The sequence below is a fragment of the Cebidichthys violaceus genome, unplaced genomic scaffold, assembly GCF_023349555.1.
Source record: "Cebidichthys violaceus isolate CVI_PGR_0920_01 unplaced genomic scaffold, fCebVio1.0.p SCAF_3, whole genome shotgun sequence".
NCBI classification, from domain to species: Eukaryota; Metazoa; Chordata; class Actinopteri; order Perciformes; family Stichaeidae; genus Cebidichthys; species Cebidichthys violaceus.
In genome coordinates this window covers 20,137,647-20,159,453 of record NW_027176483.1, presented here as the reverse complement: position 1 = coordinate 20,159,453, position 21,807 = coordinate 20,137,647, and the positions used below count along the sequence as shown (strand labels likewise).

The window sequence follows — 21,807 nt, the reverse complement described above, 5'->3', positions numbered from 1 at the left end:
TTGTCAATGCCTTCAATTGACAACTACTAATGACAATTGCATTGGCTGGGAATCAAACCAAAGTCAACTGCTTGGAAGGCAGCTATGCTAGCCACTATACCACCAATGCTCAAATAGAGTATTTCATAATGGCACAAAGTCGAGCAAACGGAAACGTGATTTGGTAGATGCGATTGAGTATTGAATCATTTACTTTCGACCTGAACCAACAAGCCTGGTGTCTGGGTAACATGGTGTAATGGTCAGCACTCTGGAGTCTGAAAGCAGTGACCCAAGTCCATGTCTCTGTGGAACCTTGTCAATTAAGGGGTGCACGCTTCAAAATTCTTAAATTCAGAATTAAAATACCCGTCACATTGTTCCCAAGCTTGAATAGAACTCAATTGTGATATGGAGTAAAGTAAGACAATGCAACTCCTGTAGTCTACAAACGTTGATGTCCACAGAGGTCACAAAAAGCATCTACTTCGCAAAGCACAAATTCCATCATCCACAAGACATTTTTAGCCGCCCAAGCACAGCCACAAGCCAATCTCAAACCAGCTTGTTATTAAAGACATTAACCCCAAAATGTTGTAAAATATCAGTCACCTTGTCAATGCCTTCAATTGACAACTAGCGATGACAATTGCATTGGCTGGGAATCGAACCCAGCTCAACTGCTTGGAAGGCAGCTATGCTAGCCACTATACCAACAATGCTCAAACAGAGTATTTCATAATGGCACAAAGTCGAGCAAACGGAAACGTGATTTAGCAGATGCGATTGAGTATTGAATCATTTACTTTCGACCTGAACCAACAAGCCTGGTGTCTGGGTAACATGGTGTAATGGTCAGCACTCTGGAGTCTGAAAGCAGTGATCCAAGTCCATGTCTCGGTGGAACCTTGTCAATTAAGGGGTGCACGCTTCAAAATTCTAAAATTCAGAATTAAAATACCCGTCACATTGTTCCCGAGCTTGAATAGAACTCAAATGTGACATGGAGAAAAGTAAGACAATGCAACTCCTGTAGTCTACAAAGGCTGACGTCCACAGAGGTCACAAAAAGCATCTACTTCGCAAGGCACAAATTCAATCATCTACAAGACATTTTTAGCCGCCCAAGCACAGCCCCATGCCAATCTCAATCCAGTTTGTTAATAAAGACATTAACGCCAAAATGTTGGGAAAGATCAGTCACCTTGTCAATGCCTTCAATTGACAACTAGCAATGACAATTGCATTGGCTGGGAATCGAACCCAGGTCAACTGCTTGGAAGGCAGCTATGCTAGCCACTATACCACCAATGCTCAAATAGAGCATTTCATAATGGCACAAAGTCGAGCAAACGGAAACGTGATTTGGTAAATGCGATTGAGTATTGAATCATTTACTTTCGACCTGAACCAACAAGCCTGGTGTCTGGGTAACATGATGGAATGGTCAGCACTCTGGAGTCTGAAAGCAGTGATCCAAGTCCATGTCTCGGTGGAACCTTGTCAATTAAGGGGTGCACGCTTCAAAATTCTAAAATTCAGAATTAAAATACCTGTCACATTGTTCCCAAGCTTGAATAGAACTCAAATGTGACATGGAGAAAAGTAAGACAATGCAACTCCTGTAGTCTACAAAGGCTGACGTCCACAGAGGTCACAAAAAGCATCTACTTCGCAAGGCACAAATTCAATCATCTACAAGACATTTTTAGCCACCCAAGCACAGCCACATGTCAATCTCAATCCAGTTTGTTTTTAAAGACATTAACGCCAAAATGTTGGGAAAGATCAGTCACCTTGTCAATGCCTTCAATTGACAACTAGCAATGACAATTGCATTGGCTGGGAATCGAACCCAGGTCAACTGCTTGGAAGGCAGCTATGCTAGCCACTATACCACCAATGCTCAAATAGAGCATTTCATAATGGAACAAAGTCGAGCAAACGGAAACGTGATTTGGTAGATGCGATTGAGTATTGAATCATTTACTTTCGAACTGAACCAACAAGCCTGGTGTTTGGGTAACATGGTGTAATGGTCAGTAATTTGGAGTATGAAAGCAGTGATCCAAGTCCATGTCTCGGTGGAACCTTGTCAATTAAGGGGTGCACGCTTCAAAATTCTTAAATTCAGAATTAAAATACCTGTCACATTGTTCCCGAGCTTGAATAGAACTCAAATGTGATATGGAGTAAAGTAAGACAATGCAACTCCTGTAGTCTACAAACATTGACGTCCACAGAGGTCACAAAAAGCATCTACTTCGCAAAGCAAAAATTCCATCATCCACAAGACATTTTTAGCCGCCCAAGCACAGCCACAAGCCAATCTCAAAAAAGCTGGTTATTAAAGACATTAACTCCAAAATGTTGGAAAATATCAGTCACCTTGTCAATGCCTTCAATTGACAACTAGCAATGACAATTGCATTGGCTGGGAATCGAACCCAAGTTAACTGCTTGGAAGGCAGCTATGCTAGCCACTATACCACCAATGCTCAAATAGAGCATTTCATAATGGCACAAAGTCGAGCAAACGGAAACGTGATTTGGCAGATGCGATTGAGTATTGACTCATTTACTTTCGACCTGAACCAACAAGCTTGGTGTCTGGGTAACATGGTGTAATGGTCAGCACTCTGGAGTCTGAAAGCAGTGATCCAAGTCCATGTCTCGGTGGAAATTTGTCAATTACGGGGTGCACGCTTCAAAATTCTTAAATTCAGAATTAAAATACCTGTCACATTGTTCCCGAGCTTGAATAGAACTCAAATGTGATATGGAGAAAAGTAAGACAATGCAACTCCTGTAGTCTACAAACGTTGACGTCCACAGAGGTCACAAAAAGCATCTACTTCGCAAAGCAAAAATTCCATCATCCACAAGACATTTTTAACCGCCCAAGCACAGCCACAAGCCAATCTCAAACCAGCTTGTTATTGAAGACATTAACCCCAAAATGTTGGAAAGTATCAGTCACCTTGTCAATGCCTTCAATTGGCAACTAGCAATGACAATTGCATTGGCTGGGAATCGAACCCAGGTCAACTGCTTGGAAGGCAGCTATGCTAGCCACTATACCACCAATGCTCAAATAGAACATTTCATAATGGCACAAAGTCGAGCAAACGGAAACGTGATTTGGTAGATGCGATTAAGTATTGACTCATTTACTTTCGACCTGAACCAACAAGCCTGGTGTCTGGGTAACATGGTGTAATGGTCAGTAATTTGGAGTCTGAAAGCAGTGATCCAAGTCCATGTCTCGGTGGAACCTTGTCAATTAAGGGGTGCACTCTTCAAAATTCTTAAATTCAGAATTAAAATACCTGTCACATTGTTCCCGAGCTTGAATAGAACTCAAATGTGATATGGAGAAAAGTAAGACAATGCAACTCCTGTAGTCTACAAAGGCTGACGTCCACAGAGGTCACAAAAAGCATCTACTTCGCAAAGCAAAAATTCCATCATCCACAAGACATTTTTAGCCGCCCAAGCACAGCCACAAGCCAATCTCAAAAAAGCTTGTTATTAAAGACATTAACCCCAAAATGTTGGAAAATATCAGGCACCTTGTCAATGCCTTCAATTGACAACTAGCCAATGACAATTGCATTGGCTGGGAATCAAACCCAGGTCAACTGCTTGGAAGGCAGCTATGCTAGCCACTATACCACCAATGCTCAAATAGAGCATTTCATAATGGCACAAAGTCGAGCAAACGGAAACGTGATTTGGTAGATGCGATTGAGTATTGAATCATTTACTTTTGACCTGAACCAACAAGCCTGGTCTCTGGGTAACATGGTGTAATGGTCAGCACTCTGGAGTCTGAAAGCAGTGACCCAAGTTCATGTCTCGGTGGAACCTTGTCAATTAAGGGGTGCACGCTTCAAAATTCTTAAATTCAGAATTAAAATACCTGTCACATTGTTCCCGAGCTTGAATAGAACTCAAATGTGATATGGAGAAAAGTAAGACAATGCAACTCCTGTAGTCTACAAAGGCTGACGTCCACAGAGGTCACAAAAAGCATCTACTTCGCAAAGCAAAAATTCCATCATCCACAAGACATTTTTAGCCGCCCAAGCACAGCCACAAGCCAATCTCAAACCAGCTTGTTATTAAAGACATTAACCCCAAAATGTTGGAAAATGTCAGTCACCTTGTCAATGCCTTCAATTGACAACTAGCAATGACAATTGCATTGGCTGGGAATCAAACCCAGGTCAACTGCTTGGAAGGCAGCTATGCTAGCCACTATACCACCAATGCTCAAATAGAACATTTCATAATGGCACAAAGTCGAGCCAACGGAAACGTGATTTGGTAGATGCGATTGAGTATTGAATCATTTACTTTCGAACTGAACCAACAAGCCTGGTGTTTGGGTAACATGGTGTAATGGTCAGTAATTTGGAGTCTGAAAGCAGTGATCCAAGTCCATGTCTCGGTGGAACCTTGTCAATTAAGGGGTGCACTCTTCAAAATTCTTAAATTCAGAATTAAAATACCTGTCACATTGTTCCCGAGCTTGAATAGAACTCAAATGTGATATGGAGTAAAGTAAGACAATGCAACTCCTGTAGTCTACAAACATTGACGTCCACAGAGGTCACAAAAAGCATCTACTTCGCAAAGCAAAAATTCAGTCAACCACAAGACATTTGTTGCCGCCCAAGCACAGCCACATGCCAATCTCAAACCAGTATGTTATTAAAGACATTAACCCCAAAATGTTGGAACATATCAGTCACCTTGTCAATGCCTTCAATTGACAACTACTAATGACAATTGCATTGGCTGGGAATCAAACCCAGGTCAACTGCTTGGAAGGCAGCTATGCTAGCCACTATACCACCAACGCTCAAATAGAGTATTTCATAATGGTACAAAGTCGAGCAAACGGAAACGTGATTTGGTAGATGCGATTGAGTATTGAATCATTTACTTTCGACCTGAACCAACAAGCCTGGTGTCTGGGTAACATGGTGTAATGGTCAGCACTCTGGAGTCTGAAAGCAGTGATCCAAGTCCATGTCTCGGTGGAAACTTGTCAATTAAGGGGTGCACGCTTCAAAATTCTTAAATTCAGAATTAAAATACCTGTCACATTGTTCCCAAGCTTGAATAGAACTCAAATGTGATATGGAGAAAAGTAAGACAATGCAACTCCTGTAGTCTACAAACGTTGACGTCCACAGAGGTCACAAAAAGCATCTACTTCGCAAGGCACAAATTCAGTCAACCACAAGACATTTGTTGCCGCCCAAGCACAGCCACATGCCAATCTCAAACCAGTATGTTATTAAAGACATTAACCCCAAAATGTTGGAACATATCAGTCACCTTGTCAATGCCTTCAATTGACAACTACTAATGACAATTGCATTGGCTGGGAATCAAACCAAAGTCAACTGCTTGGAAGGCAGCTATGCTAGCCACTATACCACCAATGCTCAAATAGAGTATTTCATAATGGCACAAAGTCGAGCAAACGGAAACGTGATTTGGTAGATGCGATTGAGTATTGAATCATTTACTTTCGACCTGAACCAACAAGCCTGGTGTCTGGGTAACATGGTGTAATGGTCAGCACTCTGGAGTCTGAAAGCAGTGATCCAAGTCCATGTCTCGGTGGAAACTTGTCAATTAAGGGGTGCACTCTTCAAAATTCTTAAATTCAGAATTAAAATACCCGTCACATTGTTCCCAAGCTTGAATAGAACTCAAATGTGATATGGAGTAAAGTAAGACAATGCAACTCCTGTAGTCTACAAACGTTGACGTCGACAGAGGTCACAAAAAGCATCTACTTCGCAAAGCAAAAATTCCATCATCCACAAGACATTTTTAGCCGCCCAAGCACAGCCATAAGACAATCTCAAACCACCTTGTTATTAAAGACATTAACCACAAAATGTTGGAAAATATCAGTCACCTTGTCAATTCCTTCAATTGACAACTAGCAATGACAATTGCATTGGCTGGGAATTGAACCCAGATCAACTGCTTGGAAGGCAGCTATGCTAGCCACTATACCACCAATGCTCAAATAGAACATTTCATAATGACACAAAGTCGAGCAAACGGAAACGTGATTTGGCAGATGCGATTGAGTATTGACTCTTTTACTTTCGACCTGAACAAACAAGCCTGGTCTCTGGGTAACATGGTGTAATGGTCAGCACTCTGGAGTCTGAAAGCAGTGACCCAAGTCCATGTCTCTGTGGAACCTTGTCAATTAAGGGGTGCACGCTTCAAAATTCTTAAATTCAGAATTAAAATACCCGTCACATTGTTCCCAAGCTTGAATAGAACTCAATTGTGATATGGAGTAAAGTAAGACAATGCAACTCCTGTAGTCTACAAACGTTGATGTCCACAGAGGTCACAAAAAGCATCTACTTCGCAAAGCACAAATTCCATCATCCACAAGACATTTTTAGCCGCCTAAGCACAGCCACAAGCCAATCTCAAACCAGCTTGTTATTAAAGACATTAACCCCAAAATGTTGTAAAATATCAGTCACCTTGTCAATGCCTTCAATTGACAACTAGCGATGACAATTGCATTGGCTGGGAATCGAACCCAGCTCAACTGCTTGGAAGGCAGCTATGCTAGACACTATACCAACAATGCTCAAACAGAGTATTTCATAATGGCACAAAGTCGAGCAAACGGAAACGTGATTTAGCAGATGCGATTGAGTATTGAATCATTTACTTTCGACCTGAACCAACAAGCCTGGTGTCTGGGTAACATGGTGTAATGGTCAGCACTCTGGAGTCTGAAAGCAGTGATCCAAGTCCATGTCTCGGTGGAACCTTGTCAATTAAGGGGTGCACGCTTCAAAATTCTAAAATTCAGAATTAAAATACCCGTCACATTGTTCCCGAGCTTGAATAGAACTCAAATGTGACATGGAGAAAAGTAAGACAATGCAACTCCTGTAGTCTACAAAGGCTGACGTCCACAGAGGTCACAAAAAGCATCTACTTTGCAAGGCACAAATTCAATCATCTACAAGACATTTTTAGCCGCCCAAGCACAGCCACATGCCAATCTCAATCCAGTTTGTTAATAAAGACATTAACGCCAAAATGTTGGGAAAGATCAGTCACCTTGTCAATGCCTTCAATTGACAACTAGCTAAACACAAATGCATTGGCTGGGAATCGAACCCAGGTCAACTGCTTGGAAGGCAGCTATGCTAGCCACTATACCACCAATGCTCAAATAGAGCATTTCATAATGGCACAAAGTCGAGCAAACGGAAACGTGATTTGGCAGATGCGATTGAGTATTGACTCATTTACTTTCGACCTGAACAAACAAGCCTGGTCTCTGGGTAACATGGTGTAATGGTCAGCACTCTGGAGTCTGAAAGCAGTGACCCAAGTCCATGTCTCTGTGGAACCTTGTCAATTAAGGGGTGCACGCTTCAAAATTCTTAAATTCAGAATTAAAATACCTGTCACATTGTTCCCGAGCTTGAATAGAACTCAAATGTGATATGGAGAAAAGCAAGACAATGCAACTCCTGTAGTCTACAAACATTGACGTCCACAGAGGTCACAAAAAGCATCTACTTCGCAAACCACAAATTCAATCATCCACAAGACATTTTTAGCCGCCCAAGCACAGCCACAAGCCAATCTCAAAAAAGCTTGTTATTAAAGACATTAACTCCAAAATGTTGGAAAATGTCAGTCACCTTGTCAATGCCTTCAATTGACAACTAGCAATGACAATTGCATTGGCTGGGAATCGAACCCAGGTCAACTGCTTGGAAGGCAGCTATGCTAGCCACTATACCACCAATGCTCAAATAGAGCATTTCATAATGGCACAAAGTCGAGCAAACGGAAACGTGATTTGGTAAATGCGATTGAGTATTGAATCATTTACTTTCGACCTGAACCAACAAGCCTGGTGTCTGGGTAACATGATGTAATGGTCAGCACTCTGGAGTCTGAAAGCAGTGATCCAAGTCCATGTCTCGGTGGAAATTTGTCAATTACGGGGTGCACGCTTCAAAATTCTTAAATTCAGAATTAAAATACCTGTCACATTGTTCCCGAGCTTGAATAGAACTCAAATGTGATATGGAGAAAAGTAAGACAATGCAACTCCTGTAGTCTACAAACGTTGGCGTCCACAGAGGTCACAAAAAGCATCTACTTCGCAAAGCAAAAATTCCATCATCCACAAGACATTTTTAACCGCCCAAGCACAGCCACAAGCCAATCTCAAACCAGCTTGTTATTGAAGACATTAACCCCAAAATGTTGGAAAGTATCAGTCACCTTGTCAATGCCTTCAATTGGCAACTAGCAATGACAATTGCATTGGCTGGGAATCGAACCCAGGTCAACTGCTTGGAAGGCAGCTATGCTAGCCACTATACCACCAATGCTCAAATAGAACATTTCATAATGGCACAAAGTCGAGCAAACGGAAACGTGATTTGGTAGATGCGATTAAGTATTGACTCATTTACTTTCGACCTGAACCAACAAGCCTGGTGTCTGGGTAACATGGTGTAATGGTCAGTAATTTGGAGTCTGAAAGCAGTGATCCAAGTCCATGTCTCGGTGGAACCTTGTCAATTAAGGGGTGCACTCTTCAAAATTCTTAAATTCAGAATTAAAATACCTGTCACATTGTTCCCGAGCTTGAATAGAACTCAAATGTGATATGGAGAAAAGTAAGACAATGCAACTCCTGTAGTCTACAAAGGCTGACGTCCACAGAGGTCACAAAAAGCATCTACTTCGCAAAGCAAAAATTCCATCATCCACAAGACATTTTTAGCCGCCCAAGCACAGCCACAAGCCAATCTCAAAAAAAGCTTGTTATTAAAGACATTAACCCCAAAATGTTGGAAAATATCAGGCACCTTGTCAATGCCTTCAATTGACAACTAGCCAATGACAATTGCATTGGCTGGGAATCGAACCCAGGTCAACTGCTTGGAAGGCAGCTATGCTAGCCACTATACCACCAATGCTCAAATAGAGCATTTCATAATGGCACAAAGTCGAGCAAACGGAAACGTGATTTGGTAGATGCGATTGAGTATTGAATCATTTACTTTTGACCTGAACCAACAAGCCTGGTCTCTGGGTAACATGGTGTAATGGTCAGCACTCTGGAGTCTGAAAGCAGTGACCCAAGTCCATGTCTCGGTGGAACCTTGTCAATTAAGGGGTGCACGCTTCAAAATTCTTAAATTCAGAATTAAAATACCTGTCACATTGTTCCCAAGCTTGAATAGAACTCAAATGTGATATGGAGAAAAGTAAGACAATGCAACTCCTGTAGTCTACAAAGGCTGACGTCCACAGAGGTCACAAAAAGCATCTACTTCGCAAAGCAAAAATTCCATCATCCACAAGACATTTTTAGCCGCCCAAGCACAGCCACAAGCCAATCTCAAACCAGCTTGTTATTAAAGACATTAACCCCAAAATGTTGGAAAATGTCAGTCACCTTGTCAATGCCTTCAATTGACAACTAGCAATGACAATTGCATTGGGTGGGAATCAAACCCAGGTCAACTGCTTGGAAGGCAGCTATGCTAGCCACTATACCACCAATGCTCAAATAGAACATTTCATAATGGCACAAAGTCGAGCCAACGGAAACGTGATTTGGTAGATGCGATTGAGTATTGAATCATTTACTTTCGAACTGAACCAACAAGCCTGGTGTTTGGGTAACATGGTGTAATGGTCAGTAATTTGGAGTCTGAAAGCAGTGATCCAAGTCCATGTCTCGGTGGAACCTTGTCAATTAAGGGGTGCACGCTTCAAAATTCTTAAATTCAGAATTAAAATACCTGTCACATTGTTCCCGAGCTTGAATAGAACTCAAATGTGATATGGAGTAAAGTAAGACAATGCAACTCCTGTAGTCTACAAACATTGACGTCCACAGAGGTCACAAAAAGCATCTACTTCGCAAAGCAAAAATTCCATCATCCACAAGACATTTTTAGCCGCCCAAGCACAGCCACAAGCCAATCTCAAAAAAGCTTGTTATTAAAGACATTAACTCCAAAACGTTGGAAAATATCAGTCACCTTGTCAATGCCTTCAATTGACAACTAGCAATGACAATTGCATAGGCTGGGAATCGAACCCAGGTCAACTGCTTGGAAGGCAGCTATGCTAGCCACTATACCACCAATGCTCAAATAGAGCATTTCATAATGGCACAAAGTCGAGCAAACGGAAACGTGATTTGGTAGATGCGATTGAGTATTGAATCATTTACTTTCGACCTGAACCAACAAGCCTGGTGTCTGGGTAACATGGTGTAATGGTCAGCACTCTGGAGTCTGAAAGCAGTGATCCAAGTCCATGTCTCGGTGGAAACTTGTCAATTAAGGGGTGCACGCTTCAAAATTCTTAAATTCAGAATTAAAATACCAGTCACATTGTTCCCAAGCTTGAATAGAACTCAAATGTGACATGGAGAAAAGTAAGACAATGCAACTCCTGTAGTCTACAAAGGCTGACGTACACAGAGGTCACAAAAAGCATTTACTTCGCGAGGCACAAATTCAATCATCTACAAGACATTTTTAGCCGCCCAAGCACAGCCACATGCCAATCTCAATCCAGTTTGTTATTAAAGACATTAACTCCAAAATGTTGGGAAAGATCAGTCACCTTGTCAATGCCTTCAGTTGACAACTAGCTAATCACAAATGCATTGGCTGGGAATCAAACCCAGGTCAACTGCTTGGAAGGCAGCTATGCTAGCCACTATACCACCAATGCTCAAATAGAACATTTCATAATGGCACAAAGTTGAGCAAACGGAAACGTGATTTGATAGATGCGATTGAGTATTGAATCATTTACTTTCGACCTGAACCAACAAGCCTGGTGTCTGGGTAACATGGTGTAATGGTCAGCAATTTGGAGTCTGAAAGCAGTGATCCAAGTCCATGTCTCGGTGGAACCTTGTCAATTAAGGGGTGCACTCTTCAAAATTCTTAAATTCAGAATTAAAATACCCGTCACATTGTTCCCGAGCTTGAATAGAACTCAAATGTGATATGGAGAAAAGTAAGACAATGCAACTCCTGTAGTCTACAAACATTGACGTCCACAGAGGTCACAAAAAGCATCTACTTCTCAAAGCACAAATTCAATCATCCACAAGACATTTTTTGCCGCCCAAGCACAGCCACAAGCCAATCTCAAACCAGCTTGTTATTAAAGACATTAACGAAAAAATGTTGGAAAATATCAGTCACCTTGTCAATGCCTTCAATTGACAACTAGCAATGACAATTGCATTGGCTGGGAATCGAAGCCAGGTCAACTGCTTGGAAGGCAGCTATGCTAGACACTATACCACCAATGCTCAAATAAAATGTTTCATAATGGCACAAAGTCGAGCAAACGGAAACGTGATTTGGTAGATGCGATTGAGTATTGAATCATTTACTTTCGACCTGAACCAACAAGCCTGGTGTCTGGGTAACATGGTGTAATGGTCAGCACTCTGGAGTCTGAAAGCAGTGATCCAAGTCCATGTCTCGGTGGAACCTTGTCAATTAAGGGGTGCACGCTTCAAAATTCTTAAATTCAGAATTAAAATACCTGTCACTTTGTTCCCAAGCTTGAATAGAACTCAAATGTGATATGGAGAAAAGTAAGACAATGCAACTCCTGTAGTCTACAAACGTTGACGTCCAGAGAGGTCACAAAAAGCATCTACTTCGCAAGGCACAAATTCAGTCAACCACAAGACATTTGTTGCCGCCCAAGCACAGCCACATGCCAATCTCAAACCAGTATGTTATTAAAGACATTAACCCCAAAATGTTGGAACATATCAGTCACCTTGTCAATGCCTTCAATTGACAACTAGCAATGACAATTGCATTGGCTGGGAATCGAACCCAGGTTAACTGCTTGGAAGGCAGCTATGCTAGCCACTATACCACCAATGCTCAAATAGAGCATTTCATAATGGCACAAAGTCGAGCAAACGGAAACGTGATTTGGCAGATGCGATTGAGTATTGACTCATTTACTTTCGACCTGAACCAACAAGCTTGGTGTCTGGGTAACATGGTGTAATGGTCAGCACTCTGGAGTCTGAAAGCAGTGACCCAAGTCCATGTCTCGGTGGAACCTTGTCAATTAAGGGGTGCACGCTTCAAAATTCTTAAATTCAGAATTAAAATACCTGTCACATTGTTCCCGAGCTTGAATAGAACTCAAATGTGATATGGAGAAAAGTAAGACAATGCAACTCCTGTAGTCTACAAAGGCTGACGTCCACAGAGGTCACAAAAAGCATCTACTTCGCAAAGCAAAAATTCCATCATCCACAAGACATTTTTAGCCGCCCAAGCACAGCCACAAGCCAATCTCAAACCAGCTTGTTATTAAAGACATTAACCCCAAAATGTTGGAAAATGTCAGTCACCTTGTCAATGCCTTCAATTGACAACTAGCAATGACAATTGCATTGGCTGGGAATCAAACCCAGGTCAACTGCTTGGAAGGCAGCTATGCTAGCCACTATACCACCAATGCTCAAATAGAACATTTCATAATGGCACAAAGTCGAGCCAACGGAAACGTGATTTGGTAGATGCGATTGAGTATTGAATCATTTACTTTCGAACTGAACCAACAAGCCTGGTGTTTGGGTAACATGGTGTAATGGTCAGTAATTTGGAGTCTGAAAGCAGTGATCCAAGTCCATGTCTCGGTGGAACCTTGTCAATTAAGGGGTGCACTCTTCAAAATTCTTAAATTCAGAATTAAAATACCTGTCACATTGTTCCCGAGCTTGAATAGAACTCAAATGTGATATGGAGTAAAGTAAGACAATGCAACTCCTGTAGTCTACAAACATTGACGTCCACAGAGGTCACAAAAAGCATCTACTTCGCAAAGCAAAAATTCCATCATCCACAAGACATTTTTAGCCGCCCAAGCACAGCCACAAGCCAATCTCAAAAAAGCTTGTTATTAAAGACATTAACTCCAAAATGTTGGAAAATGTCAGTCACCTTGTCAATGCCTTCAATTGACAACTAGCAATGACAATTGCATAGGCTGGGAATCGAACCCAGGTCAACTGCTTGGAAGGCAGCTATGCTAGCCACTATACCACCAATGCTCAAATAGAACATTTCATAATGGCACAAAGTCGAGCAAACGGAAACGTGATTTGGCAGATGCGATTGAGTATAGACTCATTTACTTTCGACCTGAACCAACAAGCCTGGTGTCTGGGTAACATGGTGTAATGGTCAGCACTCTGGAGTCTGAAAGCAGTGACCCAAGTCCATGTCTCTGTGGAACCTTGTCAATTAAGGGGTGCACGCTTCGAAATTCTTAAATTCAGAATTAAAATACCCGTCACATTGTTCCCGAGCTTGAATAGAACTCAAATGTGATATGGAGAAAAGCAAGACAATGCAACTCCTGTAGTCTACAAACGTTGACGTCCACAGAGGTCACAAAAAGCATCTACTTCGCAAAGCACAAATTCAATCATCCACAAGACATTTTTAGCCGCCCAAGCACAGCCACAAGCCAATCTCAATCCAGTTTGTTATTAAAGACATTAACGCCAAAATGTTGGGAAAGATCAGTCACCTTGTCAATGCCTTCAATTGACAACTAGCAATGACAATTGCATTGGCTGGGAATCGAACCCAGGTCAACTGCTTGGAAGGCAGCTATGCTAGCCACTATACCACCAATGCTCAAATAGAGCATTTCATAATGGAACAAAGTCGAGCAAACGGAAACGTGATTTGGTAGATGCGATTGAGTATTGAATCATTTACTTTCGAACTGAACCAACAAGCCTGGTGTTTGGGTAACATGGTGTAATGGTCAGTAATTTGGAGTCTGAAAGCAGTGATCCAAGTCCATGTCTCGGTGGAACCTTGTCAATTAAGGGGTGCACGCTTCAAAATTCTTAAATTCAGAATTAAAATACCTGTCACATTGTTCCCGAGCTTGAATAGAACTCAAATGTGATATGGAGTAAAGTAAGACAATGCAACTCCTGTAGTCTACAAACATTGACGTCCACAGAGGTCACAAAAAGCATCTACTTCGCAAAGCAAAAATTCCATCATCCACAAGACATTTTTAGCCGCCCAAGCACAGCCACAAGCCAATCTCAAAAAAGCTGGTTATTAAAGACATTAACTCCAAAATGTTGGAAAATATCAGTCACCTTGTCAATTGACAACTAGCAATGACAATTGCATTGGCTGGGAATCGAACCCAAGTTAACTGCTTGGAAGGCAGCTATGCTAGCCACTATACCACCAATGCTCAAATAGAGCATTTCATAATGGCACAAAGTCGAGCAAACGGAAACGTGATTTGGCAGATGCGATTGAGTATTGACTCATTTACTTTCGACCTGAACCAACAAGCTTGGTGTCTGGGTAACATGGTGTAATGGTCAGCACTCTGGAGTCTGAAAGCAGTGATCCAAGTCCATGTCTCGGTGGAAATTTGTCAATTACGGGGTGCACGCTTCAAAATTCTTAAATTCAGAATTAAAATACCTGTCACATTGTTCCCGAGCTTGAATAGAACTCAAATGTGATATGGAGAAAAGTAAGACAATGCAACTCCTGTAGTCTACAAACGTTGGCGTCCACAGAGGTCACAAAAAGCATCTACTTCGCAAAGCAAAAATTCCATCATCCACAAGACATTTTTAACCGCACAAGCACAGCCACAAGCCAATCTCAAAAAAGCTTGTTATTAAAGACATTAACCCCAAAATGTTGGAAAATATCAGGCACCTTGTCAATGCCTTCAATTGACAACTAGCCAATGACAATTGCATTGGCTGGGAATCGAACCCAGGTCAACTGCTTGGAAGGCAGCTATGCTAGCCACTATACCACCAATGCTCAAATAGAGCATTTCATAATGGCACAAAGTCGAGCAAACGGAAACGTGATTTGGTAGATGCGATTGAGTATTGAATCATTTACTTTTGACCTGAACCAACAAGCCTGGTCTCTGGGTAACATGGTGTAATGGTCAGCACTCTGGAGTCTGAAAGCAGTGACCCAAGTCCATGTCTCGGTGGAACCTTGTCAATTAAGGGGTGCACGCTTCAAAATTCTTAAATTCAGAATTAAAATACCTGTCACATTGTTCCCAAGCTTGAATAGAGCTCAAATGTGATATGGAGAAAAGTAAGACAATGCAACTCCTGTAGTCTACAAAGGCTGACGTCCACAGAGGTCACAAAAAGCATCTACTTCGCAAATCAAAAATTCCATCATCCACAAGACATTTTTAGCCGCCCAAGCACAGCCACAAGCCAATCTCAAACCAGCTTGTTATTAAAGACATTAACCCCAAAATGTTGGAAAATGTCAGTCACCTTGTCAATGCCTTCAATTGACAACTAGCAATGACAATTGCATAGGCTGGGAATCGAACCCAGGTCAACTGCTTGGAAGGCAGCTATGCTAGCCACTATACCACCAATGCTCAAATAGAGCATTTCATAATGGCACAAAGTCGAGCAAACGGAAACGTGATTTGGTAGATGCGATTGAGTATTGAATCATTTACTTTCGACCTGAACCAACAAGCCTGGTGTCTGGGTAACATGGTGTAATGGTCAGCACTCTGGAGTCTGAAAGCAGTGATCCAAGTCCATGTCTCGGTGGAAACTTGTCAATTAAGGGGTGCACGCTTCAAAATTCTTAAATTCAGAATTAAAATACCAGTCACATTGTTCCCAAGCTTGAATAGAACTCAAATGTGACATGGAGAAAAGTAAGACAATGCAACTCCTGTAGTCTACAAAGGCTGACGTACACAGAGGTCACAAAAAGCATTTACTTCGCGAGGCACAAATTCAATCATCTACAAGACATTTTTAGCCGCCCAAGCACAGCCACATGCCAATCTCAATCCAGTTTGTTATTAAAGACATTAACGCCAAAATGTTGGGAAAGATCAGTCACCTTGTCAATGCCTTCAGTTGACAACTAGCTAATCACAAATGCATTGGCTGGGAATCAAACCCAGGTCAACTGCTTGGAAGGCAGCTATGCTAGCCACTATACCACCAATGCTCAAATAGAACATTTCATAATGGCACAAAGTCGAGCAAACGGAAACGTGATTTGATAGATGCGATTGAGTATTGAATCATTTACTTTCGACCTGAACCAACAAGCCTGGTGTCTGGGTAACATGGTGTAATGGTCAGCAATTTGGAGTCTGAAAGCAGTGATCCAAGTCCATGTCTCGGTGGAACCTTGTCAATTAAGGGGTGCACTCTTCAAAATTCTTAAATTCAGAATTAAAATACCCGTCACATTGTTCCCGAGCTTGAATAGAACTCAAATGTGATATGGAGAAAAGTAAGACAATGCAACTCCTGTAGTCTACAAACATTGACGTCCACAGAGGTCACAAAAAGCATCTACTTCTCAAAGCACAAATTCAATCATCCACAAGACATTTTTTGCCGCCCAAGCACAGCCACAAGCCAATCTCAAACCAGCTTGTTATTAAAGACATTAACGAAAAAATGTTGGAAAATATCAGTCACCTTGTCAATGCCTTCAATTGACAACTAGCAATGACAATTGCATTGGCTGGGAATCGAAGCCAGGTCAACTGCTTGGAAGGCAGCTATGCTAGACACTATACCACCAATGCTCAAATAAAACGTTTCATAATGGCACAAAGTCGAGCAAACGGAAACGTGATTTGGTAGATGCGATTGAGTATTGAATCATTTACTTTCGACCTGAACCAACAAGCCTGGTGTCTGGGTAACATGGTGTAATGGTCAGCACTCTGGAGTCTGAAAGCAGTGATCCAAGTCCATGTCTCGGTGGAACCTTGTCAATTAAGGGGTGCACGCTTCAAAATTCTTAAATTCAGAATTAAAATACCTGTCACTTTGTTCCCAAGCTTGAATAGAACTCAAATGTGATATGGAGAAAAGTAAGACAATGCAACTCCTGTAGTCTACAAACGTTGACGTCCAGAGAGGTCACAAAAAGCATCTACTTCGCAAGGCACAAATTCAGTCAACCACAAGACATTTGTTGCCGCCCAAGCACAGCCACATGCCAATCTCAAACCAGTATGTTATTAAAGACATTAACCCCAAAATGTTGGAACATATCAGTCACCTTGTCAATGCCTTCAATTGACAACTAGCAATGACAATTGCATTGGCTGGGAATCGAACCCAGGTTAACTGCTTGGAAGGCAGCTATGCTAGCCACTATACCACCAATGCTCAAATAGAGCATTTCATAATGGCACAAAGTCGAGCAAACGGAAACGTGATTTGGCAGATGCGATTGAGTATTGACTCATTTACTTTCGACCTGAACCAACAAGCTTGGTGTCTGGGTAACATGGTGTAATGGTCAGCACTCTGGAGTCTGAAAGCAGTGACCCAAGTCCATGTCTCGGTGGAACCTTGTCAATTAAGGGGTGCACGCTTCAAAATTCTTAAATTCAGAATTAAAATACCTGTCACATTGTTCCCGAGCTTGAATAGAACTCAAATGTGATATGGAGAAAAGTAAGACAATGCAACTCCTGTAGTCTACAAAGGCTGACGTCCACAGAGGTCACAAAAAGCATCTACTTCGCAAAGCAAAAATTCCATCATCCACAAGACATTTTTAGCCGCCCAAGCACAGCCACAAGCCAATCTCAAACCAGCTTGTTATTAAAGACATTAACCCCAAAATGTTGGAAAATGTCAGTCACCTTGTCAATGCCTTCAATTGACAACTAGCAATGACAATTGCATTGGCTGGGAATCAAACCCAGGTCAACTGCTTGGAAGGCAGCTATGCTAGCCACTATACCACCAATGCTCAAATAGAACATTTCATAATGGCACAAAGTCGAGCCAACGGAAACGTGATTTGGTAGATGCGATTGAGTATTGAATCATTTACTTTCGAACTGAACCAACAAGCCTGGTGTTTGGGTAACATGGTGTAATGGTCAGTAATTCGGAGTCTGAAAGCAGTAATCCAAGTCCATGTCTCGGTGGAACCTTGTCAATTAAGGGGTGCACTCTTCAAAATTCTTAAATTCAGAATTAAAATACCTGTCACATTGTTCCCGAGCTTGAATAGAACTCAAATGTGATATGGAGTAAAGTAAGACAATGCAACTCCTGTAGTCTACAAACATTGACGTCCACAGAGGTCACAAAAAGCATCTACTTCGCAAAGCAAAAATTCCATCATCCACAAGACATTTTTAGCCGCCCAAGCACAGCCACAAGCCAATCTCAAAAAAGCTTGTTATTAAAGACATTAACTCCAAAATGTTGGAAAATGTCAGTCACCTTGTCAATGCCTTCAATTGACAACTAGCAATGACAATTGCATAGGCTGGGAATCGAACCCAGGTCAACTGCTTGGAAGGCAGCTATGCTAGCCACTATACCACCAATGCTCAAATAGAACATTTCATAATGGCACAAAGTCGAGCAAACGGAAACGTGATTTGGCAGATGCGATTGAGTATAGACTCATTTACTTTCGACCTGAACCAACAAGCCTGGTGTCTGGGTAACATGGTGTAATGGTCAGCACTCTGGAGTCTGAAAGCAGTGACCCAAGTCCATGTCTCTGTGGAACCTTGTCAATTAAGGGGTGCACGCTTCGAAATTCTTAAATTCAGAATTAAAATACCCGTCACATTGTTCCCGAGCTTGAATAGAACTCAAATGTGATATGGAGAAAAGCAAGACAATGCAACTCCTGTAGTCTACAAACGTTGACGTCCACAGAGGTCACAAAAAGCATCTACTTCGCAAAGCACAAATTCAATCATCCACAAGACATTTTTAGCCGCCCAAGCACAGCCACAAGCCAATCTCAATCCAGTTTGTTATTAAAGACATTAACGCCAAAATGTTGGGAAAGATCAGTCACCTTGTCAATGCCTTCAATTGACAACTAGCTAATCACAAATGCATTGGCTGGGAATCGAACGCAGGTCAACTGCTTGGAAGGCAGCTATGCTAGCCACTATACCACCAATGCTCAAATAGAGCATTTCATAATGGCACAAAGTCGAGCAAACGGAAACGTGATTTGGTAGATGCGATTGAGTATTGAATCATTTACTTTCGACTTGAACCAACAAGCCTGGTGTCTGGGTAACATGGTGTAATGGTCAGCACTCTGGAGTCTGAAAGCAGTGATCCAAGTCCATGTCTCGGTGGAACCTTGTCAATTAAGGGGTGCACGCTTCAAAATTCTAAAATTCAGAATTAAAATACCCGTCACATTGTTCCCGAGCTTGAATAGAACTCAAATGTGATATGGAGAAAAGTAAGACAATGCAACTCCTGTAGTCTACAAACATTGACGTCCACAGAGGTCACAAAAAGCATCTACTTCGCAAACCACAAATTCAATCATCCACAAGACATTTTTAGCCGCCCAAGCACAGCCACAAGCCAATCTCAAAAAAGCTTGTTATTAAAGACATTAACCCCAAAATGTTGGAAAATGGCAGTCACCTTGTCAATGCCTTCAATTGACAACTAGCAATGACAATTGCATTGGCTGGGAATCGAACCCAGGTCAACTGCTTGGAAGGTAGCTATGCTAGCCACTATACCACCAATGCTCAAATAGAGCATTTCATAATGGCACAAAGTCGAGCAAACGGAAACGTGATTTGGTAAATGCGATTGAGTATTGAATCATTTACTTTCGACCTGAACCAACAAGCCTGGTGTCTGGGTAACATGATGTAATGGTCAGCACTCTGGAGTCTGAAAGCAGTGATCCAAGTCCATGTCTCGGTGGAACCTTGTCAATTAAGGGGTGCACGCTTCAAAATTCTAAAATTCAGAATTAAAATACCAGTCACATTGTTCCCAAGCTTGAATAGAACTCAAATGTGACATGGAGAAAAGTAAGACAATGCAACTCCTGTAGTCTACAAAGGCTGACGTCCACAGAGGTCACAAAAAGCATCTACTTCGCAAGGCACAAATTCAATCATCTACAAGACATTTTTAGCCACCCAAGCACAGCCACATGCCAATCTCAATCCAGTTTGTTATTAAAGACATTAACGCCAAAATGTTGGGAAAGATCAGTCACCTTGTCAATGCCTTCAATTGACAACTAGCAATGACAATTGCATTGGCTGGGAATCGAACCCAGGTCAACTGCTTGGAAGGCAGCTATGCTAGCCACTATACCACCAATGCTCAAATAGAGCATTTCATAATGGAACAAAGTCGAGCAAACGGAAACGTGATTTGGTAGATGCGATTGAGTATTGAATCATTTACTTTCGAACTGAACCAACAAGCCTGGTGTTTGGGTAACATGGTGTAATGGTCAGTAATTTGGAGTCTGAAAGCAGTGATCCAAGTCCATGTCTCGGTGGAACCTTGTCAATTAAGGGGTGCAGTCTTCAAAATTCTTAAATTCAGAATTAAAATACCTGTCACATTGTTCCCGAGCTTGAATAGAACTCAAATGTGATATGGAGTAAAGTAAGACAATGCAACTCCTGTAGTCTACAAACATTGACGTCCACAGAGGTCACAAAAAGCATCTACTTCGCAAAGCAAAAATTCCATCATCCACAAGACATTTTTAGCCGCCCAAGCACAGCCACAAGCCAATCTCAAAAAAGCTGGTTATTAAAGACATTAACTCCAAAATGTTGGAAAATATCAGTCACCTTGTCAATGCCTTCAATTGACAACTAGCAATGACAATTGCATTGGCTTGGAATCGAACCCAGGTCAACTGCTTGGAAGGCAGCTATGCTAGCCACTATACCACCAATGCTCAAATAGAGCATTTCATAATGGCACAAAGTCGAGCAAACGGAAACGTGATTTGGCAGATGCGATTGAGTATTGACTCATTTACTTTCAACCTGAACCAACAAGCCTGGTGTCTGGGTAACATGGTGTAATGGTCAGTAATTTGGAGTCTGAAAGCAGTGATCCAAGTCCATGTCTCGGTGGAACCTTGTCAATTAAGGGGTGCACTCTTCAAAATTCTTAAATTCAGAATTAAAATACCTGTCACATTGTTCCCGAGCTTGAATAGAACTCAAATGTGATATGGAGAAAAGTAAGACAATGCAACTCCTGTAGTCTACAAAGGCTGACGTCGACAGAGGTCACAAAAAGCATCTACTTCGCAAAGCAAAAATTCCATCATCCACAAGACATTTTTAGCCGCCCAAGCACAGCCACAAGCCAATCTCAAAAAAGCTTGTTATTAAAGACATTAACCCCAAAATGTTGGAAAATATCAGGCACCTTGTCAATGCCTTCAGTTGACAACTAGCCAATGACAATTGCATTGGCTGGGAATCGAACCCAGGTCAACTGCTTGGAAGGCAGCTATGCTAGCCACTATACCACCAATGCTCAAATAGAGCATTTCATAATGGCACAAAGTCGAGCAAACGGAAACGTGATTTGGTAGATGCGATTGAGTATTGAATCATTTACTTTTGACCTGAACCAACAAGCCTGGTCTCTGGGTAACATGGTGTAATGGTCAGCACTCTGGAGTCTGAAAGCAGTGACCCAAGTCCATGTCTCGGTGGAACCTTGTCAATTAAGGGGTGCACGCTTCAAAATTCTTAAATTCAGAATTAAAATACCTGTCACATTGTTCCCAAGCTTGAATAGAACTCAAATGTGATATGGAGAAAAGTAAGACAATGCAACTCCTGTAGTCTACAAAGGCTGACGTCCACAGAGGTCACAAAAAGCATCTACTTCGCAAAGCAAAAATTCCATCATCCACA

The 21,807-nt window shown here is 41.8% G+C and overlaps 27 non-coding genes across 27 annotated transcripts; all 27 read right to left on the bottom strand.

Annotated features, from left to right (window-relative positions):
- Positions 1–1,221: 1,221 nt before the first annotated feature.
- On the bottom strand, positions 1,222–1,293 carry trnag-ucc (transfer RNA glycine (anticodon UCC)). Its single transcript has one exon. It is a non-coding gene; the product is annotated as a tRNA-Gly (tRNA).
- Positions 1,294–1,813: 520 nt separating this feature from the next.
- On the bottom strand, positions 1,814–1,885 carry trnag-ucc (transfer RNA glycine (anticodon UCC)). Its single transcript has one exon. It is a non-coding gene; the product is annotated as a tRNA-Gly (tRNA).
- Positions 1,886–2,997: 1,112 nt separating this feature from the next.
- trnag-ucc (transfer RNA glycine (anticodon UCC)) lies at positions 2,998–3,069 on the bottom strand. The gene has a single exon. It is a non-coding gene; the product is annotated as a tRNA-Gly (tRNA).
- A 521-nt stretch (positions 3,070–3,590) lies between these two features.
- On the bottom strand, positions 3,591–3,662 carry trnag-ucc (transfer RNA glycine (anticodon UCC)). The gene has a single exon. It is a non-coding gene; the product is annotated as a tRNA-Gly (tRNA).
- Positions 3,663–4,182: 520 nt separating this feature from the next.
- On the bottom strand, positions 4,183–4,254 carry trnag-ucc (transfer RNA glycine (anticodon UCC)). Its single transcript has one exon. It is a non-coding gene; the product is annotated as a tRNA-Gly (tRNA).
- A 520-nt stretch (positions 4,255–4,774) lies between these two features.
- Positions 4,775–4,846, bottom strand: trnag-ucc (transfer RNA glycine (anticodon UCC)). Its single transcript has one exon. It is a non-coding gene; the product is annotated as a tRNA-Gly (tRNA).
- Positions 4,847–5,958: 1,112 nt separating this feature from the next.
- Positions 5,959–6,030, bottom strand: trnag-ucc (transfer RNA glycine (anticodon UCC)). The gene has a single exon. It is a non-coding gene; the product is annotated as a tRNA-Gly (tRNA).
- Positions 6,031–7,143: 1,113 nt separating this feature from the next.
- trnag-ucc (transfer RNA glycine (anticodon UCC)) lies at positions 7,144–7,215 on the bottom strand. The gene has a single exon. It is a non-coding gene; the product is annotated as a tRNA-Gly (tRNA).
- A 520-nt stretch (positions 7,216–7,735) lies between these two features.
- Positions 7,736–7,807, bottom strand: trnag-ucc (transfer RNA glycine (anticodon UCC)). Its single transcript has one exon. It is a non-coding gene; the product is annotated as a tRNA-Gly (tRNA).
- Positions 7,808–8,327: 520 nt separating this feature from the next.
- Positions 8,328–8,399, bottom strand: trnag-ucc (transfer RNA glycine (anticodon UCC)). The gene has a single exon. It is a non-coding gene; the product is annotated as a tRNA-Gly (tRNA).
- A 522-nt stretch (positions 8,400–8,921) lies between these two features.
- On the bottom strand, positions 8,922–8,993 carry trnag-ucc (transfer RNA glycine (anticodon UCC)). Its single transcript has one exon. It is a non-coding gene; the product is annotated as a tRNA-Gly (tRNA).
- Positions 8,994–10,105: 1,112 nt separating this feature from the next.
- On the bottom strand, positions 10,106–10,177 carry trnag-ucc (transfer RNA glycine (anticodon UCC)). Its single transcript has one exon. It is a non-coding gene; the product is annotated as a tRNA-Gly (tRNA).
- A 521-nt stretch (positions 10,178–10,698) lies between these two features.
- Positions 10,699–10,770, bottom strand: trnag-ucc (transfer RNA glycine (anticodon UCC)). The gene has a single exon. It is a non-coding gene; the product is annotated as a tRNA-Gly (tRNA).
- A 1,112-nt stretch (positions 10,771–11,882) lies between these two features.
- Positions 11,883–11,954, bottom strand: trnag-ucc (transfer RNA glycine (anticodon UCC)). Its single transcript has one exon. It is a non-coding gene; the product is annotated as a tRNA-Gly (tRNA).
- Positions 11,955–12,474: 520 nt separating this feature from the next.
- On the bottom strand, positions 12,475–12,546 carry trnag-ucc (transfer RNA glycine (anticodon UCC)). Its single transcript has one exon. It is a non-coding gene; the product is annotated as a tRNA-Gly (tRNA).
- A 520-nt stretch (positions 12,547–13,066) lies between these two features.
- trnag-ucc (transfer RNA glycine (anticodon UCC)) lies at positions 13,067–13,138 on the bottom strand. The gene has a single exon. It is a non-coding gene; the product is annotated as a tRNA-Gly (tRNA).
- A 520-nt stretch (positions 13,139–13,658) lies between these two features.
- trnag-ucc (transfer RNA glycine (anticodon UCC)) lies at positions 13,659–13,730 on the bottom strand. Its single transcript has one exon. It is a non-coding gene; the product is annotated as a tRNA-Gly (tRNA).
- A 1,104-nt stretch (positions 13,731–14,834) lies between these two features.
- On the bottom strand, positions 14,835–14,906 carry trnag-ucc (transfer RNA glycine (anticodon UCC)). The gene has a single exon. It is a non-coding gene; the product is annotated as a tRNA-Gly (tRNA).
- Positions 14,907–15,426: 520 nt separating this feature from the next.
- Positions 15,427–15,498, bottom strand: trnag-ucc (transfer RNA glycine (anticodon UCC)). The gene has a single exon. It is a non-coding gene; the product is annotated as a tRNA-Gly (tRNA).
- Positions 15,499–16,019: 521 nt separating this feature from the next.
- trnag-ucc (transfer RNA glycine (anticodon UCC)) lies at positions 16,020–16,091 on the bottom strand. Its single transcript has one exon. It is a non-coding gene; the product is annotated as a tRNA-Gly (tRNA).
- A 1,112-nt stretch (positions 16,092–17,203) lies between these two features.
- trnag-ucc (transfer RNA glycine (anticodon UCC)) lies at positions 17,204–17,275 on the bottom strand. Its single transcript has one exon. It is a non-coding gene; the product is annotated as a tRNA-Gly (tRNA).
- Positions 17,276–17,795: 520 nt separating this feature from the next.
- trnag-ucc (transfer RNA glycine (anticodon UCC)) lies at positions 17,796–17,867 on the bottom strand. The gene has a single exon. It is a non-coding gene; the product is annotated as a tRNA-Gly (tRNA).
- A 520-nt stretch (positions 17,868–18,387) lies between these two features.
- trnag-ucc (transfer RNA glycine (anticodon UCC)) lies at positions 18,388–18,459 on the bottom strand. The gene has a single exon. It is a non-coding gene; the product is annotated as a tRNA-Gly (tRNA).
- Positions 18,460–19,572: 1,113 nt separating this feature from the next.
- trnag-ucc (transfer RNA glycine (anticodon UCC)) lies at positions 19,573–19,644 on the bottom strand. The gene has a single exon. It is a non-coding gene; the product is annotated as a tRNA-Gly (tRNA).
- Positions 19,645–20,164: 520 nt separating this feature from the next.
- Positions 20,165–20,236, bottom strand: trnag-ucc (transfer RNA glycine (anticodon UCC)). The gene has a single exon. It is a non-coding gene; the product is annotated as a tRNA-Gly (tRNA).
- A 520-nt stretch (positions 20,237–20,756) lies between these two features.
- Positions 20,757–20,828, bottom strand: trnag-ucc (transfer RNA glycine (anticodon UCC)). The gene has a single exon. It is a non-coding gene; the product is annotated as a tRNA-Gly (tRNA).
- A 521-nt stretch (positions 20,829–21,349) lies between these two features.
- trnag-ucc (transfer RNA glycine (anticodon UCC)) lies at positions 21,350–21,421 on the bottom strand. The gene has a single exon. It is a non-coding gene; the product is annotated as a tRNA-Gly (tRNA).
- Positions 21,422–21,807: the final 386 nt, after the last annotated feature.